Here is a 19,826-nt window from a genome sequence, read left to right on the forward strand (position 1 = left end):
TCAACCCCCATGGGGATGAATGCCGGCAGGCCCAATTTCTGGTCTACATGGAAAGCCAATACTACTGTCGGCAAGATGAAAGGCATCGTGCGCAGGAAAACACCTGTGTCTGAAATCTTAAGAAAGGGAAAGGAGGCGCCTGCAACTCCAAGACCCATCTCACCAAAGTGATAGCTACTAAGAAATATATCAAAGATGCCTGCTGTAAGGGTTCATTCAGAGCCTTGGTCAGTCCCTGTTAAGATTCCAAGAATCGGCTGGCAAACAGGTGGAAGCAACTTGAGCGCCCCTTTCAGAAACCTGTTACATCTAGGTGAGAGGCTAACAAGACTTCTTTCCCTCAAACATTGACTCATGAAATGCCAGCCACTTGTAATCTAAGATACCTTACTGCCAGCTCCTTTTTGAGTCCCGCTTGGAGAAAAGCTAGCATCACTGAGACTGGAGCTCGCAGCAATTCCACCTGTTCTTTAATACACTACTGCTCAAATATCTCCCAGGCTTTAGCATAAGCTCAGGCTGTGGATGGCGTTTTGGCTCTAAGGAGGGTATCAATAACTACCTTTGAATATCCCCTACATTCTAACTCCACACGCTCAAGAGCTATACAATAAGACCAAAACATTCCGGCTCTTCTAAGGCCAATGGCCCCCGAGTCATCAGCTCTGAATGAACCAGGAACCAGAGACATATGTCTCTCTGAAATTGAATCAGGTCTGTAGCCAATACAGGGTTACTGGGTGATTTGCAATCCTGTATAGTACTCAGCCTATCTTGGGCCACAGGGAAACATGTACAAAAGTTCCCTTTCCGGCCAGGGTTGAACCAAGGCGTCCAGACCAGCGCTTCCTGGCTTGCATCTGAGACTGAAGAAATGTTCCACTTTCTTGTTCTCTGCCGTGGCCATCAAATCGAAGGTTGGTAGGCCCCATCGATGAACAATGCATCGGAAGGCCTCTGGAGACAATGCGCACTCTCCCGGATGTAGCATCTGTCTGCTGAGAAAATCAGCTTTGACACTGTCAGCTCCCACTAAACGTGCTGCTAATTTTGTTTGCCGGTGAGCCTCTGACCATCTGAACTGACTGTAGCCAATCGGGGAGTGGTACCGGACCAGGCAGGCACACGGACAGCACACACCTGCCTTCTGCGCCGCTCTGCCCAAACTGAAGAAGAGCCGTCCGGCGAGGGAGACAGGCAGGAGCGCGGAAAGGAGACCTTAAAAAAAGGTACCGGGGGGAGGGCTGCCTACGGGGGGAGTATTTGCTCCATAAGATGCACCCTTATTTCCACCAGACTTGACCTCTACCCTCACCGAACCATGCATGCAAAAGGGGAGGCGACAAGCAGTCAACACCCTGAAAGTCCCCCAAAAGGACCACAGCAGGTGCCAAATCAGCCTGTGTTCAAGCTCCTGAGCACTCAAGAGCGAGCTAGTATCAAAGGGAATGGTCACTGAGCTCCTAAAATATTTGCTTGCTAGACAAATACCAAAGAGGGATTGGCCTGCCAGCTGCAGACCCCAAGTTTCAGAGTTACCAGATTTCATCAGCAAAAAAAGAGGACACGTGGCCCCGCCACATTCTGCCCCAGCCCCGCCCACACACAAACTTCATCCCTTCTTTCCTGAGCTCAGGGTCGCGTCTGAAGGGCCTCCACACATGCTCAGATGCCCTCCAGATATGGCCCCGAGCTTGGGGCCTTCTAAAACCTGGACAAACTGCTGGGTTTTGGAAATCCTCCTGGACAGTCCTCTAAAAAGAGGACATGTCTGAGTTTTCCCGGACATCTGGTAACCCTACCAAGTCTGCTTCTCCTCCCAGGCAGAGGAAACCCAGAATTACTGGGAACTCTATAGCATTACAGATCGCCAAAATTTGATGCTAAAATTAAAAAGATTTAAAAACAGAGCAGAACAGATATACACCTTCATTTGTGAGTGTGCAGAAGGAAAAAATCTGATGGGGACAATACACTCCACTGAGGAAGGAGGAGGAGTTGAAAACTGTGATACCTTCTGCATAGCATGTGTTTGGATTCACTACCCACTTGTCCAGAATGACACACCTATTGCACTAGAAATCTATCTTATGTGTGTGTGTATTCATTGTAGATATCCTCTAAGGATGACTGGCAGTGAGTCTTCCAGGACAGGTTTGGAAACCACTGTTCTAGAGCATTCTTTCTTCTAAAAAAGGTCTGCTTATGCCTCCTTCCTGCTCCATCTCCTCACACCAAGCTTAACCCCACACTCTCCAAAAATTAGAAGAATGGTTAAAGGTCTGGCAGTTAAAATTTAATGTGAAGAAGTGTAGAGTTATGCACTTGGAGTAGAGAAATCCAAAAGAGATGTATGAGATAGGAGGCGAGAGACTGATGAGCACAGCTCAGGGGGGCCTTGGAGTGATAGTATTTGAGGATCACAAAGTGACCAAACAATGTGATAAGGTGATGGCCATGGCAAAGGATGCTAGGCTGCATAGAGAGGGGTATAACCAGCAGAAAAAAGGAGGTAGTGATGCCCCACTTGGAATATTATGTTCAGTTTTGGAGCCTGTTATCTTGCTAATGATGTAAAACATGTGGTTCAGAGAAGAGCGATGAAAATGGTATGGTGTTTGCACCACAAGATATATGAGGAGAGTCTTGATGGCCTGAGGATATATACCCTAGAGGAGAGACAGGAGTGATATGGTAAAATCAAATATTTGAAAGTTATTAATATACAAACAAACCTTTTCCAGAGACGGGAAGGCATTAGAACCAGATGACATGACTTTAGGTTGCAAGGGGGCTGCTGACTCAGGAATGTCAGCAAATACTTTTTCACAGAGAGGGTGGTAGGTACCTGGAATGCCCTTCTGTGGGAACTGGAGAATTTAAAAATGCATGATATAAATACAAAGGAACTCTGTATCGAAAGAATAATAATAATAATAACTTTATTCTTATATACCGCCACAATCTTGCGACTTCTAGGCAGTTCACAATGAAGAAAAACTGTACAGATAGCGAATTACAGAGTATATCATTGAACATCTTGTGATAGTTCTAGGAAAATTACAGGGTCAGTGAATCACACGGTTTCACAGTGAGTAATGGAACCAAGCAAACTTAGCAGCAATTAGATGACAACTCCAGCAATAGCCAGTGACAGGCAGACTTCTACAGTTTGTGCCCCAATCCTGGCTGAAGAGATTTGGATGGGTTGGAATTGGGTTTCTGTAGTGCAAGAATAAGTCCAGTGGCAGGCAGACTTCTACTGTCTGTACCCTGAAAATGGGAAGGACAAATCATCAAGTATGCATATATAGTATCACAACATAACTTTTACTATGAGTTTTATTTTATTGGTCAGAATAGCAGGATGAAAGTATTTTAAATAAAAAAAAGTTACAGGGAGAAGACAACATATACATACACACACCCATAAGCTATCTTTCTCTTTGGAAAGTCGATTAAAAATGAAAATATCTAGATCAAGAAGTCTGAGGCTCCAGGAGCAATATTAGGAAATATTTCTTTATGGAAAACATTTTGCATGCATGGACTCCCAGTGGAGATACTGGGATCAAAAATAGCAGAATTCTCCCCAACCCCGAGATGTCATGTCTTTCTCTCCAAATTAATTATAAACTCTTCTGAGTAGGGACCATCTATTGAATGTTAAATGTACAGCACTGTGTACGCATTTCAGCGCTATAGAAATGATAATTAATAGTAGTAGTAGTAGTAATTCAGGAAACCCTCAAGTGAGAATCCCTATTAGAAAAGGAGTGAATAGTAGGCCAGAGATGGAGTGAAGTCACTGCCATAGCAAATGAGGTAGAACTGGATAGGTTAGATCACTGTTCTTCAACTGCCGGTCTGCAGAAAATTCCTGCCGGTCCGCACAGGATCGGCGAGATCGACATCTGCAATTTCCTGCCGGTCCACGCAGGGCCGGCAAGATCGAAAGCTGAAGTCCATGCAGGGCCGGAGAGATCATGGGGAGCCTCCGACAGTGTGCTTTCTCCCCTCCCAGCAGCTCTCCTTACTTACCAGCGCAGCGATTCAGGAAGGCAGCCATGGGGCTTTTGCTGAGTCGCAGCCGCCTCTGATGATGCAACTTCCTCTTTCCTCAGAGGTGGCGCGACCCAACAAAGGACCCGAGGCTGCCTTCCTGAATCGCTGCGCTGGTAAGTAAGGAGAGCTGCTGGGAGAGGAGAAAGCCACTGTTAGAGGCTGGGAAGCTGCTGGGCATGGTAAAAAAAAAAAAAAAAAAAAGGGGGGGGGACAGCTGCTACTGGACCTGGAGGGAGGGAGAAGGAGAGATGCTGCTGGAAGGGGAGGAGGGAAAGGGAAGGGAGTTACTGCTGGACAGGGGAAGGAGGGAAGGGATAAGAAAAAAGGAAGGAAACAGCTGGCAGGGAGATTAGAGGGGAAGGGGAGAGACAGGAATGAGATGGGAAGGGGGGTCAGCAGAGAAATTGAGAGGGACAAAGATGCTAGATCTGGTGTAGGAGAGATAAAAATGAAGAGAGCAGTGAAGCTGGAATGAATCATGTAAAAAGGAGAGAGGGGGCATAGGCTGGATGGAAAGGGGAGAGGGGCATAGAAAGAAGACAAATACCATATAGAAGGGGGGAGAGGTCAGACAGTAGATAGAAGGGGAAGATGCTGGATTGAAGAAACAAAGGGCAGACGCTGGAAGGAAGAGAGTGAAAAGAAGATGAAAACAGAAACCAGAGACAACAAAAGGTAGAAACAAATAATTTTATTTAATTTTGTGATTAGAATATATCAGATTTGAAATATATATCCTGCTAGAGCTGGTGTTAGACATAACTGGGGACTGCAAAGTCCAAGCAGTGGCTTAGGGCTCTCTCTGACCAGGGGGGCAGTTGCCCTAGTTGCACTTCCCTAACCCTATTCCTGCTATGTGTGACTGCGGTATTCTGTTAGCATGATATTTCTGTGTAGCATTCTGTAATAATTTGGCTTATTCAGTTTTCTTGATAGTAGAGGGGATATATGTGAAGGGGAGGGAAGACAGGGGTTTTGTTGATCCTTGCTCTGTATTATTTGTATTTATAGAATGACAATTGTACAGAATATTGTTTCTTTTGATACTTTAATAAAATGCATTCAATATAAAATCATAACTGAGGCTTGTGCGGATGGGCAGATGGTTTGTGAGAACCGAGCTCGCGGAAACAGGGTTTTAAAATTTCAGTCCTAATAGTTTTGTTGGTCCACAAAATAATTTTTTTTTTTCCGCCGGTCCATAGGTGTAAAAAGGTTGAAGAACACTGGGTTAGATGGGCTGATTAGTTGTTCTTTGCCTTCATATTAGTCAGCAACTCAATCTTTGTTGGCCGATTCTCTAGCCGATTTTCAAACAGTAATTGATTCACTATCAAGTTTGCGTGCAAATCATTTGCATGCAAACTCATCGACTCAATCACTCAGTGAGCGATTGAGACATGCACAGAACCCTGACAGTAGTGACAGGAGAAGCAGCCTCGTGTCACTGCTGTCAGGGCTTTTGCTGTTTGTTTGGGTTTTTTTAATGGCACAGATATTTTGTGTGTATTACACACGCAAAATATCTGCCCATTAAAAAAAAGAATGAAAAATAAGTCCCCCCAACAAAGCGCCCCCTTGAGCCCTCCCCGAACCAAAAAAAATGGCAGGAGGGATGCCCACTCCCTCCTGCCACCAGATACTCCCCACGACACTACCCCACCCGTGTGAATATGGCAGGAGGGATGCCCACTCCCTCCAGCCATTAGGCCCCTCTGCACCAAACTTATATGGCAGGAGGGATGCAACCAAAGTGGTACAACTAAAGTGGTTTACATTTATTATATGCAGGTACCTTCTCTGTCTCTAGTGAGCTTATCACCTAAGTTTTTGTACCTTATACATATCGTCCCAATTTTGCAGTGAACTGTAACAGGGCAGCCCCCACATTATAAACTTTTTTCACTACTAAGACATGAAAACAACCAGGCAGCAAAGAAACATTCAGTATAGCAGATACTATCTCCATGGAGGAATACTTCTTGCGGCGAAGGGTTCTCTGTGCCATGACTGTTGCCCATATGGTAAACGGCACATTAGGGGTGATATAGAATATTTAAGGTCATCCATGTAAGATCTTAAAATTAAGAAGAGCAAAATCCATTCTGTTCTGTAAACTAGATAAAACAAACTAAGGAGAATAAGCAACAGGCACAAACATACCCAGTAAATTTTGGTGGTGTCTATGCAGGAAATAGCAAAATCATGAGGAAGCAATAATCAAGGACAGCATTTGCGAGCACATCGAGAAAAATGGCCTACTGCGGACAAGCCAGCACGGATTCTGTAAGGGAAGGTCGTGCCTGACAAACCTTCTGTACTTCTTTGAGGGAATAAGCAGTCAGGTGGACAAAGGGGAACCCATAGACATCATTTACCTCGATTTTCAAAAGGCCTTTGACAAGGTGCCACATGAAAGGCTGCTTAGGAAGCTGTGGAACCACGGGGTGGGCGGGGATGTACACAGATGGATCAAGCACTGGCTGTCAGGTAGACTACAGAAGGTCGGAGTAAAGGGCCAATATTCTGACTGGCGGGGAGTCACGAGCGGTGTGCCGCAGGGATCGGTGCTAGGGCCGTTACTCTTCAACATATTTATCAATGACCTGGAAACGGAGGCAAAGTGTGAGGTTATAAAATTTGCAGACGATACCAAACTCTCGCCAGAGTTAGGACCAGGGAGGAGTGTGAGGAACTGCAAAGGGACCTCGATAAGCTGGAGGACTGGGCAAACAAATGGCAAATGCGCTTTAACGTAGATAAATGCAAGGTCATGCACATAGGGAAAAAGAACCCGTTGTTCAAGTATAAAATGGGGGGAAGATTGCTGGAAGACACCGGACTTGAGAGAGACTTGGGTGTGCTAGTGGATCCATCCATGAAACCATCCGCACAGTGTGCAGCAGCCTCGAAGAAAGCCAACAGGATGCTGGGCATCATCAAGAGGGGCATATCAACCAGGATGCGGGAAGTCATCATGCTGCTGTATCGAGCGATGGTGCGCCCACATCTGGAATACTGCGTTCAATATTGGTCGCCGCACCTCAAGAAGGACATGGCAGTTCTTGAGAGAGTCCAAAGGAGGGCAACGAAACTGGTAAGAGGGCTGGAAAACTGCCCATATGCCGAGAGGCTGGATAAACTGGGGCTCTTCTCTCTGGAAAAGAGGAGGCTCAGGGGGGATATGATAGAGACCTTCAAAATACTTAGGGGCATAGAGAGGGTGGACAGGGGCAGGTTCTTCAGACTAAAAGGGACGACAGGTACGAGGGGGCACTCAGAGAAACTGAAGGGAGATAGGTTCAAATCAAATGCAAGGAAGTTTTTCTTCACCCAAAGGATCGTGGACAAATGGAATGCGCTCCCGGAGGAAGTGATCCGGCAGAGTACAGTACAGGGATTCAAACAGGGATTGGACAGATTCCTGAGGGAAAAGGGGATCGTGGGGTACTGAGGGAGGTGTTGGGGTGTTGCATAAGTATAGACAGCTCACCAGGTCGTGCAGATGCAAGGCCGGAGGGTTAGGACATTGATGGGAAGATAGGACTTCGATGAGAAACCTAGGGGGCAAGGGGGCCCCTTCTGGTGATTAAGGCAGGTCATGACCTGTTGGGCCGCTGCGGGGGCGGACTGCTGGGCGGGATGGACCTCTGGTCTGACCCGGCAGAGGCACTGCTTATGTTCTTATGAGAAAGGCAGATCAAGTAGGGACTGAAAATGGATTACAGCAGGGGTACCCACACCTTCTTGGCTTGTGAGCTACTTTTAAAATAACCAAGTCAAAATGTTCTACCAACAATAAAATAAAAACAAAACAAAACATAAAGCACACTGTACGCAGAGAAAATGTTAATTATCATTTATATTCGGGTTTTTTTCAAAGAAGTCAAGGCAGATGACTTTAAAATATGCAATGTCACCTCAGTAACAACTATACAAAAATAGACAAATATACCCCCTTCCCTTTTACTAAACCGCGATAGTGGTTTTTAGCCCACGGAGCTGCACTGAATGCCTCATGCTGCTCCTGAGGCTCATAGGCTCCCCGCGCTAAAAACGATATCGCGGTTTAGTAAATGGGGCCATAGTGCAAGATATAGACAGTAGATATAAATTTGGACACATTTTGATCACTAAATTTAAAATAAAATCATTTTTCCTACCTTTGCTGTATGATGATTTCATGAGTCTCTGGTTGCACTTCCTTCTTCTGACTGTAAATCCAATATTTCTTTCTTTCTGCCTCCTGCATGCTTCCTCTCCTCCAGACCACATTCCATTCCCCAACCAACATCTCTCTCTATCCCTCCATGAGTCCAACTTTTTCTTCCTCTCTCTTTGCCCCCTTTCTTCCTCTCTTCCTGCCCCCTTTCTTTCCGTCTGTCTTTGTTTCTCTTTCCTTGCCCCCTTTCTTTCTTTCTCTTCCTGCCCCACTTCCTTTCTTTCTGTTTTTCTATCTCTCTCCCTGGCCCCCCCCAAAGACACCGCTGCCTATTTCTCTCTGCTTCCCCGACGCCAGGCCAGGTGCCTACAAGTGCCGGACCCACAGCCTTCCACTCCCTCCTCTCCCGACCTCAATTCTGACATCAGAGAGGAAGTTTCGGGCCAGTCAGCAATTGGCTGGCCCGGAACTTCTTCTCCAATGTCAGAATTGACATTGGGGGTGGGTGGGAAGGCTGTAGGCCCGGTGCCTGTATGCGCCTGGCCTGGAGTTGGGGAAGCAAGGAGAACAGAACGCAAAGGCAACTTCGGGTTCGACTTACATTGCCTTTGCGATCTATTGGTCGATCACGATCAACCTTTTGGGCACCCCTGGATTATAGTATGTCATAAGATTAGCTATATTGAATCAGCCCAATGATCCATCTAGCCCAGAATTCTGTTTCCAACAGTAGCCAATATAGGCAACGAGTACCTGGCAGATACCCAAATAGTAGCAACCATGCTACCAATTCCAGGGCAAGTTGTGGCTTCCCCTATGTCTGTCTCAATAGCAGATTATGGACTTTTCCTCCAAGCACTTGTCCAACCCTTTTTATAAATCCAGATAGGCAAACTGCTGGTGCAATGAGTTCCAGAGCTTAACTATTCGTTGAGTGAAAAAAATTCCCTACTATTTGTTTTTAAAGTTATTTCCATTTAACTTCATTGAGTGTACTTTAGTCTTTTTAATTTTTTAAACAGTAAATAATAGTTTCACTTTTACCTGTTCTACAAACACCACTCAGAATGTCAAAAAACATAGGGGCCCAGGCAGAAACTAAGGAGGAGAAGACTCAGCCTGCAATAAGTACCCTAAAATTCTGTTTTAATACCATTACTCAGAAGGTTACTCTGGCCTCTCCATCCTTATTTCCAGATCAAACAAACTTTTGCATGGAAGGAATTAGTTTTAGTAAGTTATTTGCTCTTCAGAAGTTTAATTGCTTAGTGAACCAAATAATGTCCGGCCTATGAATTCCAGCAGGTGACGTTCCACTTTCAAAGAAATTTCCAGAAGTAGTTACTGTATTTGGATTAAAATAAATAAATAAATAAAAAGAAACAACACTCCACAATCTAACTCTCCTGTCCCCGCCCCCTCAGCCAATCACTGATAGACACCCATAGCCACCAATGGCAACAAAGGATATCTTTACAGCTAGAGCACCGCCCCCAAGCACATCACCAACCAATCAACAATCCGGATTTGGTGAGAAAGTGGGCGGGGCCATGGTGCGGCTGGGCTCCAGAAGGGAAAAAACAAGATGGCGGCAGAGTAGGATTTTTTTTTTCCCCCTCTCTTAACGCTCCACACCGGATAATAAACAGGCTGTCCAGCCGTCACCCGAACCCGCGCTCTCTCCGCAAGCCTACATTCGTTAGCCACATCCCATAGGTACCCAGGAGAAAGGACGCGTAGCTTCTCTCCACACTCCCCCCAATCCTACGCGGCTCCTCACCTCGGTATCGGCGCTGGTCCTGGAGACGCTTTTTCCACCGCCGTTTCTTCTCCCCTTCTGGGCCTCGGTCCGCCGCGTGATTGCGGTCGTGTCTACCAGTCTAGCGACTGGCGCAGCCGGAGAGAAAAATGTCTCCTCTGGTGTCGGCGCCAGTCACAGCTCCATGATCCTCCGCCACTGTGAGCGCGCGGGAGGAGGAGGAGGGGGAGGGGAGAGAGCGCGGCCCCCGGCCGCCCAACCGGAGGGGAGGGGAAAGGAGGGAAGAGCGGCCAGCCGGTCTGATACCACAGAACGGCGAAACTCGGGAAGGAAAGGGGAAGAAGTGCTGAGGCTGCAAGACGCCCCTCTACCGAGCGGGAATTCAGCTGGGGGGGGGGGGACCACACTGCCTTCAATCACCCGGTCAAGAACCCGCCCCTCCGGGACCTGGGAAACGACAACAAACAAGAACTGGGGGGGGGGGGGGGGTAGAGAGGTGACTGTAGCACAAGCGCGGACACCGCGCTCCGCAGCCTCACGGGGGCGATACCGGCGCCATTGGCGCGGGCGCGAGACCGCGGAGGGGAGGTGCGCGAGGCTGGCGCGCGCCCGCTACGAGCGAGCCCGTGAACGAAGAGAGTCGGTTAGTGGCGCGAGCAGCCTGGCTTAACTACGCATGCTCGGCCGCAACTTCTCTTCCGCTAGCCTTGTCGGCGCGGGTCTACGTGCGCGCGCGCTTTGGGCGCGTGAAGGGAACGCTCGCGCTTGGAAAAGGGGAGGAGCTGGGGCGTGTCACGTGTTGAGCGAGCGGATGGCAAGCTGGAGCGCTTTAGTAGCTGAGTTGACTCCGGTTTCGTTTTGGTTTTCTTCTCTAGTTTGTGCTCAGTCGTTCAACCATTCATTTTATTTCGTTAGGGTTGAGTTTTTGAACAAACCTGGAAGAAATGTTAAATGCTCCATCTTGTGAGTAGGGAAGATAGTATGGCATCTGGGGAGAGTGGCGTAGTGGTTAAAGCTCCAGCCTTACCACTCTAAGGTTGTGGGTTCAAACCCCCGCCACTCCTTGTGACCCTGGGTAAGCACCTAATTCCCCCATTGCCCCAGGTACTTTAGTTAGATTGTGAGCCCAGCAGGACAGACCGGGGAAAATGCTTAAATTCATGTAAAACCGTCCTGAACTTTCCCTGTGAGAAAGTTGTTCGTTTCTGAGTATATCTAAGTATTAGGGGCAGCTAAATATCTTTTGGGCTGGAGGACCCAAGCTAATTTTGGGTCTAAGTTCACTAGAAACATGATGGCAGATAAAGACCAAATGGCCCCTCCAAATCATCCACTATCTTCTCCCTAAGAGATCCTTTGTGCCTGTCCCATGCTTTCTTGAATTCAGTCTTTTTCTCCACCAGTTCTACTGGGAAACTGTTCCACACATCTACTACCCTTTCTGTATAAAAGTATTTCCTTAGATTAGTCCTGAGCCTATCATCTCAACCTCATTTTATGCCCTCGCTCTGAAATCTTTCAAATGAAAGATACTCTCTTCATGCATATTTATGCCACATAGCTATTTAAAAAGTGTATCGTATCTCCCCTCTCCCACCTTTCCTCTGAAGTATACATATTGAGATCTTTGTCTGTCCCCATACACCTTATGATAGACTACTAACCATTTTAGTTGCCTTCCTCTGGACCAACTCCATTTTGTTTATATCTTTTTGAAAATGTACACAATATTCTAAATGTCTTACCAGAGTTTCATATTCATATGTGTCTGACCCATGATCTGAAGGGAAACCAGGGGCATCAATACCTCCTTTTTCCTACTTGCTATTCCTCACCATATGCACCCTTCTAGTTTTCGCCATCCTGCTCCTATTACATGCACAAAAGTTTTTCACAGGCACACACCCTAAACTGTACTGTTTACTAATGGGCAAAATATTGATAGGGTCATGGTCCAAGTGCCCCACCTCATTCTATTGTGTGTGATAATTCTGTTTTTTTGGAACAGCACTATAAAAGGTGTTTTTTTAAACTAAATGTTAATGTAACCCTGGTTCCACTTTCACAGTGTGTGTCTGGATAGTAGAACATTATGGGAGGAGTTGGAGACCTAGGCGGCTCTTTGGGTTGGGTACCTGTTACCAGGGCTTATAAAAATAAATTTAATAGGAAATGTCTTGAGTCTCTGAGCTGGGTGTAGGCCAGGACTGGACTTATTCCAGTAGGCTGAAAGATCACAATATCGGGGTTCAATCACCACACTCGGTCATTCTCTTACCAAAGGAACCAAACTGAGACCAAGGTGCAATTGATAATTGGAGGAGGAGAGTGTGGCATAGTGGTTAGAGCTACAGCCTCAGCACCCTGAGGTGATGGGCTCAAACCCCATGCTGCTCCTTGTGATCCTGGCCAAGTCACTCAGTCCTCCAATTCCCTAGGTACTTTACATAGATGTGAGCCAACTGGGACAGATAGGGAAAATACAGAGTACCTGATTTGTAACTCATTCTGTTCCTTTGGAAGGTGGACTAAAAAACTGAATAAATAAACTTGATTGCATAAAATATTTACAATTTCTTCTGTGAATACTAAAACTTTTTTTACAAGCTATTCATAATAGTCACTTCATAAGAACATAAGAATTGCCGCTGCTAGGTCAGACCAGTGGTCCATCATGCCCAGCAGTCCACTCACGCGGTGGCCCTCTGGTCAAAGGCCAGTGCCCTAACTAAGACTGGCCCTACCAGTGTACGCTCTTGTTCACCAGGAACTTGTCTAACTTTGTCTTGAATCCCTGGAGGGTGTTTTCCCCTATGATGGACTCCAATTATATTCCTCAATCTCTTCATACAATTCCTTACTATATGCAGTGATCCACTCCAGGGTCCTACCCTCTTCCCTCAGCCTGGTAACACACTATCTTTCCTGCCAAACTAAAATAGTCCACACAGGTTCTGCATGAAGAAAGGTCTTTTCATTCATGGTTTCAATTTAGAGATGGATCTCCACGCAATCCTCCTTCAATCCTCTCCTGGTGACCTCTTTGAAAAATAAAGTCTCTCTCTTGTATTTTGTCTTACCTGAAACTCTCCAGGTTCCACTTTCTTTCCTCTCTTCTGGCAAACCTTCTCAGACTCCCCCCCCTCCCCCCCCAAGCAGTCTATCTTCAGAAGTCTCCCTCAGTCCTAGGGCTCTGGCACAAGAATCAAATAACCAAAAGCCTTGATATTACTCCTCACTTCTCTTTTATACTGTTTCCCCTCCTACTCAAGAAAAGGGTCTCCAATTCCACACACACACTATCCACAGACACACAGTGACTTCCCAAAGAATCCAGCACCTCCTGTACTGTAGCAGAGGCATTTTGGGGAGGAGTCACAGTTAATAAAGCTATGAAAAGTGTTGACAACTTATCACAACACACATTTTTACTCTGTACCCTACTTTCACATTCATTTAGATCTGCTTAAAATCCCCCCACACACACACATTTTATTAAACCATTCCACTGTTTCAAACTAAACTAAAACTTAAGTTTTGTATACCCTCGGGTCAATGTAGTGGCCATAGTGGAAGCAATTTTTTTTTTACTGGTGATTCTCAACATGCAAATTATATGCATGCTATTTGTGCAAGGAATTGCTAGTAAATGGGGGTGGGGCGAGGAGCTATGCCTGGTGCTTGCTCAGAAGAGTAATCACTAAGTACAGCTCCTCTCTCTGCCAAGGCTGCTCTCCCTGCCCTGATAAACTGAGCCGCAGTTATCCACAAGTCCTGCTGACTCGGCTAATTAACCGGCAGGGAGAGCAGCGGAAAGAAAAGTCCCCTCTCGCCTGCCACTGCCCCCCTACACACCCAGGGGATGCCTGCCATTTGAGCTGATTGCGTTGGCAGCAAACAAAATTTTTTATTTTTGCTTCTTCAGATGAAGATTTGAGCCCAGAAGTGCAGGCATGGATACTCGCATACAGTCCTGGCTGGAAACAAGACTGTTATATGTGCTTCCTCCATGGCCCATGATACGTGGATCTGGTTCAATTGCAAAGGGACCAATGTCTCAGACTTCCACTTCACCCAAATCTCCTCTCACAAGAGTCAGTTGCCCTGGAAGATCCAGAATGTTTTGGACTTACGGCATGGCTCTTGAGTGCGCTGCCTTAGTGCAGAAGGGCTACTTGGAGGCTACCCTCTTAAGTTTTAAGAAACCGTTGATGGTTGAGGCCTATTCCAAGACTTGGAATAGTTCACTGGTGTGCTAAAAAGAATGTGGAGCCTCTCAGTACTCTGATATCAGTGATCCTAGCTTTTCTTGAGGATGGTCTTGAGAAGGGCCTGGCAGCAGGTTCCCTCAAGGTGCAAATGGCAAGCCTCTCGTACTTTAGGGCTCGAGTGAAGAAAGTTTCCTTAGCCTCTCATCCTGATATAGCCAGATTCTTGAAGGTGGCGTTTCAACTCCATCCTCTTATTTGTCATCTGTTTCTGACATGGAATCTTAACATTGATCTGCTTGCCCGTAGTTTGAGCCTTTACAAGAAACATCACTGATGGATCTTACTGTAACAGCAGTTTTCCTAGTAGCTATTGCCTCAGCAAGATGAGTCTTGGAGTTACAGGCTCTGTTGTGCACAGAGCCTTTCCTCAGGTTTACAGAGGTTGGCGTCTCACTGCACATGGTACCTTTTCTACCAATGATGATTTTGGCCTTCTGCTTAAATCAGAAAGTCCAATTACCCGCATTCCATTCCACAAGTTCGAAGAACAAAGACAAAGTTATGGCATTGTTGGATGTGAGGCAAGTCCTCTGATATCTCGAGATAAATGATTTTCTTCTTTAAGATTATTTCTTTGTTCTGAGTCCTAGCCACCTGGGGAGGCCCACTTCTAAGGCTTCCATTTCAAGATGGATTTGCATGGCCATTTCTTCCACATATATTGGGTGTGGTAAGAAACCACCAATCGCTTCAAGAGTACACTCTACCAGAAGTGTGGCATCTTCATGGGTGGGAGTCCTAGGCCATTCCGTTTGAGATTTGTAGGGTGGCTACTTGGTCATCTCTCCATACATTCACAAAATTGTATAGAGTAGATGTAGCATCACAAACGGACACTGCTTTGGGTCTTTGGTGCTAGCAGCAGGCTCATTTGCTCTGCCCTAGACTCAGGAGACTGCTTTGGTACGTCCCGCTGGTTCAAGACTTGTATGCCTTTTGCACTAGAAGGGAAGATTAGGTTCTTACCTTGATAATCTTTCTTGAAGGCCTGCCCTGCCAAATATCATTTAGCCTACTTCCTGTCTCAGACATGTATGTATTTCCAAATGTTTGGTTTTCTCCTGTCAGACAGGTCCAAAGAGTGCTAAGACACTTCTCTATTGTGAAGATGCAAATTAGAGACTTTGAGAGCTACATAAGTGTTAGTGCTGGTTGCACTCAGATAGGCGGCTTGGTTGTTTACACCTTGTTTAGTTTATGTTCCTGTTTGCACTGATTTGTTTTGTGCCAGTGATTACAGAACAGAAATTGGTCGGGGAGTTCCTTGTGTCCTGTCTCCTTATTTTTCCTCTTACAGTGATAGCTAACTGCTTTGGTGCGAATTGAGGAACTACAACACAGCCCAGTGAGGCAGGAAACAGAGCCAAGAGAGAAAACTTAAGAATAGCCTTACTGGGTCAGACCAATGGTCCAGTAGCCCATTCTCACGGTGGCCAATCCAGGTCGCTAGTACCTGGCCAAAACCCAAAGAGTAGCAACATTCCGTGCTACCGATCAAGGGCAAGCAGAGGCTTCCCCCATGTCTTAATAACATACTATGGACTTTTCCTCCAGGAATTTGGGAATTGAATGGGCTTCGGTGTATTTGCCACAAGAGAATCACTACCAGAGCTTTGTAAAAGGACTAAGTCCAGGCAGTGGTGTAATAAAGGTGGGAGGGGCGGTCCGCCCCGGGCACTATCTTACTTTAGGTGCCGGCACTACTCCTCTCTCCCCCCCTCCCTTGCTGCGTTTGTGCCCCTTCCCCCATACCTTTTTAACTTTGAGGCGAGCAGTCACCAACTTACCGCCCACGTCGGCTTTGGCGCTCTCTGACGTCACTTCCAGGACCCATTCCTAGGAAGTGTGACGTCAGAGCGCCGAGGCTGACGTGGGCAGTAAGTTGGTGGCTGCTCGCGCAAAATTTAAAAAGGTACGGGGAAGGAGCATGTGGCTTGGGGGACAGGGAGGTGTGCCACATCCTATACGTCTCTCATCCTCGCTATGCCACTCAGTTCAGGGATGTAATGTGACTCAATTTTGTGAGGACATTTGGCCAGTTGTGGGGTTTTCAAACTTCCTTTGCGCATTTAGAGTTTGGAGTCCTTCAGTGTTATTACAGATTTCAGAATGCAACTGTATCTTGCCTTGTAATTTAGTGGTGTTTTAATTTTTTGTAAATGTCATTTGTGTATATTTATGATTGTGTTGATGTACTTCACCTTGTAAAAGGCAGATTATAAATAAACCAAACATGTCCAAGCTTGCAAAACCCAGAAAAAAAAAATGAGCCACATTGCATTTTAGCTTTTCTAGGTGTCTTTTTACTAATGTTTAGCATACAAAGCCTATTGCGTAAAATGGGCTTCGTGGCAGATAATGTGTGATAATGCTGTTACTATTAGTGAATAGGTGTCCAGATCAACATAAAGAGAGTGCATAATGCAAACAAATCGGAAAATATCTGAATTTTACTTCTGTGTAACCTTTTGCATAAGTCCACAAAAATATGGAACTTGGTAATGTATTAGCAGATATTTTCAACACTTTTAGAGAGCTTCAGTGATGTTCTAGAAGTGGGAAAATTCCTTGTACACTTTTCCCTCTGTATTCGCAGTGATAGGGGATTAACAGAACCACAAATACTGAAAAACTGCAAATAACTTTTTTTTATATGTTATTTGCTATTTTCTATTAGAAACCATCGTGAATATGGTGAAACCACAAATAACATGGTGGGAGACCTGGCCTGTTTCTGAAGGAGAGGCAAAACACGGTGAATAAAGTGCGGGGAATCAGCGGTTTTCTCTGTAAACGCTTGTAATCAGTGATTTCTCTATGCAAGCTGATGTAATTTTTTGGGGGGTGGGGGGAGCCAGCAAGCTAAAAACTGTGAATAATCAAAACCGCGAATGCTGAAACCGCAATTACGGAAGGAGAAGTGTATCTGAATTTGAAAATATGGCTTTTGGGGGAAGCCAGCAAAGCTGCATTTGACTCATAGGAACAAAAGAGTAGGTGATTACTGATGGGATGTTTTGGGCCTTGGGGAATTCCAAGAATGCTCTGTACACAGGTCAAGGAAAATAACACTTGTCTTTTTCGCATTCCTGTACCCTGTCTTTCTGTCCCTCGGTGTTTCATCTAGCTCTCTGTGTTCTCTTTGCTGAATGTCCTTATTGATTATGAGTTTAATTTAAATTAAAAAGGCATTTACAGTTTAGTGTTAAAAACTAGAGCATTAGGTAATTCTGATGAGTTGGATAATGTAGCTTTTGCTACTTTTCAGCAAAGTCATTGCTTTTTGCAGTTGCTATGTGATAAAACAATTTTATTTTTCACTTATTTCCCTCTCATATCATACTTTGTTCTCAGACTGTAAATAATGATATTAGCATAGGTCACATCACAGTAACCTTGCATAGTGATATAGAGAACTTCAGGGGAGCAAGAGAAATCTGAACATTTAAACAACATGACTTTTAGCTATACAGTATATTATGCTTCTCTTTTAATCATCAGTCCCAAAATATGCATATTTAAAATCAAACCAATTGGGGAACTTCAAAACTTAAGGGACAACATAGTCCTTATTTAAATTAAACAATAGGATAATTAAATGAGGGAGCTTATCAAATCTGCCCCAATTCCATCCATGCTCATTTAAAACTGCTCTTTGTTACAGCCCAACTTGGCACCAATATTTCTAAAAAATGTATCTGAATTGGGGGGGGAGTTCTTATCATTGGTAATATTTCCTAGTATGAGTCAAGACATATGTGCTTCTCTGACTCATGTTACCTTAGCCTTGGAGCTCATTTTCAAAGTAAAAAAAAAAAAAAATAGCACAAAGCAGCAAGTAGATGTTTGTTTTGGTTTTTTTAAATGTCCAAATTGCTATTTTTAAACTCATAACATAAGTATTGCCTCTGTCAGGTCAGACCAGAGGTCCATCGTGCCCGGCAATCCGCTCACGCGGCGGCCCCTCAGGTCCATGACCTGATAGTGCTCATAACCTAAAACTCTCATACCCTTTTTGCTTAATGTCCTGTAAAGTAACCCTCTATCTATACCCTGCAATCCCCTTCGCTTCCAGGAAGTCATCCAGTCCCTTTTTGAACCCCAGTATTGTACTCTGTCCTATCACCTCACTTGGAAGCTTGTTCCAGGTGTCCACCACCCTCTGAGTGAAGAAGAACTTCCTTGCATTCGTTTTGAATTTGTCCCCTCTCAGTTTTTCTGAATGACTTCTTGTTTTTGTTGTCCCCACTAGTCTAAAGAATCTACCCCCTCCACCTTCTCTATGCCTTTCATGATTTTATAAGTCTGTATCATGTCTCCTCTCAGTCTCTGCTTTTCCAGGATAAAGAGCCCCAGTTTGTCTAACTTTTTGGCATATGAAAGGTTCTCCATTCCCTTTATCATCCTTCTTGCTCTCCTCTGGACCTTCTCAAGTATCGCCATGTCTTTCTTAAGGTACAGTGACCTTTATTGGACCAGTATTGGACGCAGTGTTTAAGACAATTTTCTCTGCAGTTTGTCTACATGTCAACAAGGCATTTTATGGGTGGGCTTACAATTTGGATGTTTTTCTGTGATAATGAAACATTGTAAAAATGCCCAGGGTGAAAAAATAGGATGTGGGCTAGACCTGTTTCAATAACAACTGAAGCCAGGATTCTCAAAAAAACGTGTTAAAAAGCAACTGTCTGCTAACGCAGCCATTTTGATAGTGAATTGAAAAAGTGAGACATTTTCAAAAAAATTGCACATGCAGATGTCTGCGGACAGCAGCGAAGATTTGCTAAATTTGCATGTGCCCATCGCTGGTGATAGTGATGGGCACATGCGCAGAAAAAACACGTTTAACACCCCCCCAAACACAACAACAAAATGGGCCTTCCCCTCCCCGGTGCATCTTGGGATGCACAGGGGAGGGGAATTCTCATGTTTTATGATGCACGCCAGCTGGGAGGAGGGAGTCCACAATCCTCCATGCATCTATGTGGAAGTAAGGGGAAGGGGGCGAGGGGAGGTGTTCTATGGCAGGGGGCTATAGTAAGTTCCAGAGAATGGAGGCTACTCCTGAGAAAGATTGCTGGCAAGTATCACATCGTACAATTTCTTTTGATGGGGATACAGATAGTGATGTTCCTTGAGAGAACCTCAGAGGGCTCAACAGTGTAAAGCAGGGCTGTCCAACATCAGTGCTCGAGGGCTGCAGTCCGGTCAGGGTTTCAGGATTTCCCCAATTTGCATTAAATCTATTTACATGCACTGCTTCCATTGTATGCAAATAGATATCATGCATATTTATTAGGGAAATCGTGAAAACCTGACCTGTCGAGGGTCAAGATTGGACGCCCCTAGTATAAAGGGTTAGCTTGTTTAAGTATTTTGTTCCAATATGTCCGAGGACCTTGAAAATCAAACATTTAAATTTAGCCCTGTAAGATACTGGTAGCAGGTGTAGTTTGTTCAGGAAGGTGTGATGTGGTTGCACCTCTTGCAGCCTTTTATCAGTGGTGCTGCAGCATTCTGAATTAGATATTGTTGATGCAAACTCTTTTTAGATAGACCAGGACTGCTT

At 45.3% G+C, this 19,826-nt stretch overlaps 1 protein-coding gene across 5 annotated transcripts in view; it reads right to left on the reverse strand.

The window, feature by feature from the left end:
* The window catches only part of BRPF3 (bromodomain and PHD finger containing 3), a 68,586-nt gene extending 57,701 nt beyond the window's left edge, over nt 1–10,885 (reverse strand). The window contains exon 1 of one of the 5 annotated variants that reach the window (XM_033918217.1): nt 10,008–10,885. The gene's annotated coding sequence lies outside the window, so the exon portion shown is untranslated. Of the gene's footprint in view, nt 1–8,228; nt 8,261–10,007 lie in introns of those variants that run through there. The other 4 variants (XM_033918214.1, XM_033918218.1, XM_033918216.1 and 1 more) reach the window with 4 other exon arrangements.
* Between the last annotated feature and the right edge of the window lie 8,941 nt (nt 10,886–19,826).

Source organism: Geotrypetes seraphini, chromosome 13, assembly GCF_902459505.1.
Source record: "Geotrypetes seraphini chromosome 13, aGeoSer1.1, whole genome shotgun sequence".
NCBI lineage: Eukaryota > Metazoa > Chordata > Amphibia > Gymnophiona > Dermophiidae > Geotrypetes > Geotrypetes seraphini.